Below are 5,395 nucleotides of genomic sequence, written 5' to 3' on the forward strand. Positions count from 1 at the left end.
CTGCCAGGGACAAAGGCTCTGCTGAATCGTTCCTCCTTATGCCATTTATAACCAACAGTTGAAATGGAGGAAAACAGAAGAATGAAAAGTACTTGTTCATCCAAAAGACTGCATACGAGGAGAGGAAAAGTAAGACAAATGATGTAGGGAAGCAGAAAATAAAGAAGCCATTGACAATTAGAACACAAATATTGGAGAAATGAAATTAAATGTTCAGTTAAAATTGTTAGTTGAAAATAAATACATAAAACATGCTGCATAAAATTTATACAATTTCTATATAGTAACACAGAAAAATTAAAGTACTATATAAAAATAGAAAAAATGCATACCATACAAACACTAACCAAGAGAACGCTGGTATAGCCCAATTAATATCAGACAAAATAGGTTTTAAGGCAAGAAACATTAATAAGAAAAGAAACATGTTGTATTAATAACAAAATGTTATTAGGAAAAACAAAAATATTGGTCTACCAGAAATACATAACAGAACTCCAATTGCTGGCATCTAGCCAAAGATTATCAAAATTCATAAATAAAAAACGATGAAACTAAAAGGAGAACCAATGAATCAATAATTATAGTGAGAATACTTAAGCTGCTCTCAGTAATTGAAATAAAAATAATTAATGACATAGTCCAGGCGTCAGCAAACCAAGCCCCATGGGTCAAACTGCCTTCCCTCTATTTTTGTAAATAAATTTGTATTGAAACCCAGCAATATCCATTCACTTATGTGTTTTCTATGGCTGATTTTGCACAGCAGCAATAACTGAGTTGAACAACTGTAGCAGAGACTGCATGACCTGGAAAGCTCAACATATTTATTATTTGGCTCTTTACAGAAAGTTTGCTGACCTTGATAAAGACCTAAATATACAAACAACAAACTGCCCCTATTGATCCCTGTTGATGACAGACACGGCGCTATGCCCAACAGCAGAGTCGTGGGGTTTTTGTTGTTGTTGTTGTTGTTGTTGTTGCTGTTGCTTTTTGAGACAGGGTTTTGCTCTGTCACCCAGGCTGGAGTACAATGGGGCCATCTCAGCTCACTTCAACTTCCAGCTCCCTGGTTCAAGCAATCCTCCTGCCTCAGCCTCCTGAGTAGCTGGGATTACAGGCACACACCACCACGCCCAGCTAATTTTTGTATTTGTAGTAGAGACGGGGTTTCACCATGTTGGCCAGGATGGTCTCGATCTCCTGACCTCGTGATCTGCTCCCCGTGGCCTCCCAAAGTGTTGGGATTACAGGCGTGACCCACCGTGCCTGGCCAAGTCGTGTTCTTGTCAAAGCATAGTAAATATTTACTCAATATTTACCAAAATTGACTACATGTTGTACCGTTAAAAAGTCTCTTCCAATACAAAAGATTTAAATCATCCTAACTATGTTTTCTGACCACAGCAGAATTCATCTAGAAAGCCACACATTAAAGATAACTATAAAACTTTAAAGTGTTTGGAAATTAAGCACTACACTACTAAATAACACATAATTCAAGGAAGAAATCATCAAGAAATAAGAAAATATTCTAAACGAATGATAAAATTCTCCATGAAAAACTTGTGGGTGCAGCCAGAGCCATGATTAGAAGGAATTCAATCCTGAAGTACTATGTTACCAAAGATTGAAGGCTACAGGGCAATTATCCAGCTTTGTATCTCAAATAGTAGAAAATATTAGCAAATTATACCTAAAAGAATGGAGTGGGAAGGGAGTAAGAAAGACATGAGTAGATTTCAATATTTTAGAAAACGATCACACAGCAGGGAAAACCAACCTAGCCAAACACTAGCTCCCTGAGAAGCCGCCCTCAAAGTATCACCCCCTACCAAGACCGACAGGAATATAAAGACAACAGGTACCAGTTACCAAACCCAGAAATGAAGAGTGGGCAACCACACAGCCTAAAGACATAAAATTGGTTTTTAAAAAAGGAAATTATAAACAGGTTTATGCCAGTCAATTTAACAACTGGATGAAATAGGTGGATAAAAAGTGCAGACACGCAAAGCCCACCAAAAAAAACCCAGAAAATCTGAAAGCTTTAATCTCTGGAAAATAAATTTAATCTGAAATAAAAAACCTCTCCACAAAAAATCTTCAGGCCTAGACAGCTCTGTTAGCAAATTCATCTTTCAGAAATAGGAAAAGGGGCAAAATATCCCAGAATCACAGGGGGCTGGGCTTCCCAGACACCAAAGCCTGGCAACAGACTTACCGGCAGGAATGCCACACCCCCATCTCCCTCAGGAGCATGTCGGTTTAAATCCTAAACCAAATACAAGTAAATTGAATTCAGCAATTTGCAAACCAGAGGATACATCATGATCAAACGTGTTTAATCCCAACCAATGCAGTGCTAATTTAACATTAAAGGAATTAATTAATGCACTTAACTCCTTGACAGCAAAGGAGAAAATTTATATGATCGTTTGAATAGAAGATGCGAAAACTGCTTGGTAAAACTCAACATCTATTCATGTTAAAAGCCCTTAGCCAGCTAGGCGTTGAAGGTAACTTATTACAAAGCCCAAGTAATCGAGGTAGTGTGATGCTTCTGGAAGCAGAGCAGGTGGGCTCAGTGACCAGGGTGAAGAGCTTTGCAAAATCACCCCACATGCAAGTGGTCTCTGAACTCAGGACGAGGGTGACATTGCGAGGCACAGGCAGATGAGATCTTCTTACTAAATTCTGTTTGATCCATTTGAGGAAAAGAAAGTGAATCCTTGCTGCTACGTTATATCGCCCTGAATAATTAATTCTGAGTGAACCACAGACCTGAATGTGAAAGACAGAACAAAAAAAAGCTCATAGAGGAACGTGTGGGAGAACGCTCCTCCTGACCTTTCGTTGGACAGAGAACTTTGACTTGGCCCCAAAAAGCACCCACCACAAGTAGAATGTAGACGTTGGTAGACACTCAGCTTAAGAAATTCTGTCCTTGAAAACACAGCTCTAAGGGCGGACAGGCAAGCCCCAAGGAGAAGAAGACATCACAGGACTTCTCTCAACCTCGGACTTGCAGCCAACACACAGAAGGGACATACAAACCAGTGAGACAAAGAAAGACGGGGCGACTGAAAACTGCGAAATCTGAAATACGCACTTCACAGAAAGGATGTCTGGTGTGCACCGAGCACAGAAGAGATCTTCAGCCCCATTAGTCTTCACGGTCATGGGAGTGAAAACCGTGCCGCGCTAACACCCATCCCCAGAGAGGCCAGCGTGTGAGAGCAGACGATGCCCGGTGCTGCAGGGGAGCAGGAAGAGGAACTAGGGTCCTCACACCTGCTCATGTGAATGTTGGTGGCTTCGACCTCCTTGGAAAACTGTATTTCAGTATCTACCACAGGGAAAAACACCCCAAGGGTATGGCCCAGTGTATGAGTCCATTTTCACAGGAGTCCATTTTCATTTCTTCTGCTATGAAGAAATACTTAAGAATGGGTAATTTATAAAGAAAAAGAGGTTTGAAATCCCAGCACTTTGGGTGGCCAAGGCAGGTGGATCACAAGGTCAGGAGTTCGAGACCAGCCTGGCCAAGATGGTGAAACCCTGTCTCTAAAAATACAAAAATGAACTGGGCATGGTGGCGGGCACCTGTAATCCCAGCTACTTGGGAGGCTGAGGCAGAATTGCTTGAACCCAGGAGGGAGAGGTCTCAGTGAGCTGAGATCACACCACTGTACTCCAGCCTAGGTGACAGAGCAAGAGTCTGTCTCAACAAAAAGAAAGAAGAAAGAAAGAAAGAAAGAAAGAAAGAAAGAAAGAAAGAAAGAAAGAAAGAAAGAAAGAAAGAAAGAAAGAAAGAAAGAAAGAAAAAGAAAGAAAGAGAAGGAAGGAAAGAAAGAGAGAGAGAGAAAGAAAGAAGAAAGAAAGAAAGAAAAAGAGAAGGAAGGAAGGAAAGAGGAAGGAAGGAAGGAAAAAGAAAGAAAGAAAGAAAGAAAGAAAGAAAGAAAGGGAAAGAAGGAAGGAAGGAAGGAAGGAAGGAAGGAAAGAAGGAAGGTAGCTTTAATGGACTCACAGTCCATTAAAGGGAGGGGAGACCTCACAATCACGGCAGAATGTGAAGGAGGAGCAAAGGCATGTCTTAAAAGGCAGCAGGCAAGAGGGCGTGTGCAAGGGAACTGCCCTTTATAAAACCATCAGATCTCAGGAGACTTATTCACTATCACCAGAACAGCAGGGGAAAACCCGCCCCCATGATTCAATTACCTCCAGTGGGTGCCTTCCAGGACCATGGGGAAGATGGGAGCTACAATTCAAGATAAGGTTTGATTGGGGACACAGCCAAACCATATCACCCAGCAAGTCACTACTGAGTTTATACCCAATAGATGCAACATGCCTAACAGCTAAACCTAAAAAGGTTCCCACTGAAATGGGCAGCAGTGGTAGGAAAGGTGAATCAAGTATAGCATCTTTACAGCTGTGTATCATCCTGAGCTACAAACAGCTGCCGTGCACAGCAGCAGGCATTCACCCTCCACATCCAGTATCAAAACACAGCAGCCAATCCAAAGGTGCAAACTGCAAAATTCCGTTTACTTCTTTTTCAAAAGCAGGCAAAGCTGAGGGCTGGTGATGGCAGCCCAGTTACTCAATGGAGCTGAGTCTGGAGGTTCCCCAAGGGGCTGGGAATGCCAGGTCTCTCTCTCCAGCTGGCGGCTGGCCCTCGGGCCCTTCCATCCAGCTGGCGGCTGGCTCTCGGGCCTCTGCGTCCAGCTGGCAGCTGGTTCTCGGGCTGCCCTCAGCAGGCCCTCCCTCGCCAGCTCTGCAGGGGGAAAACCACCTCTCTTCCCTGTCTCCACTTTCTCCCCTTTTTTAACCAAAATTGGCACTACTAAAAGCAAACAAAAATTTGCTTTCTATCCACTAATAGGAACAAGGTCATCTTTGCTTTCCCCCGACAGGAGGCCCCTGTGGGAAGTAACAGACACACGCTCACTCTCAGTTTCTCATCCTCTATCAAAAGGCGTAGGCAAATCTGGAAGGGGCGCTCTGCAGCTGAGCTCTGCTGATTCCTTAATCAGCACCCCTTCGTAGGACCCCCTGGGTTACATCCATCTTCTCCTATCATAAGCAATGTGTTTGTCAACAATCCTTGCCTGTTTGAAGATTACCACTCAAGTAGAAAAGCTGGCGTCTAGGCCGGGCGCGGTGGCTCACGCTTGTAATCCCAGCACTTTGGGAGGCCGAGGCGGGCGGATCACGAGGTCAGGAGATCGAGACCACGGTGAAACCCCGTCTCTACTAAAAATACAAAAAAAAATTAGCTGGGCGTGGTGGCAGGTGTCTGTAGTCCCAGCTACTCGGAGAGGCTGAGGCAGGAGAATGGCGTGAACCCGGGAGGTGGAGCTTGCAGTGAGCCGAGATTGCGCCACTG

The sequence above is a fragment of the Hylobates moloch genome, unplaced genomic scaffold, assembly GCF_009828535.3.
Source record: "Hylobates moloch isolate HMO894 unplaced genomic scaffold, HMol_V3 SCAFFOLD_19, whole genome shotgun sequence".
Taxonomy (NCBI): Eukaryota; Metazoa; Chordata; class Mammalia; order Primates; family Hylobatidae; genus Hylobates; species Hylobates moloch.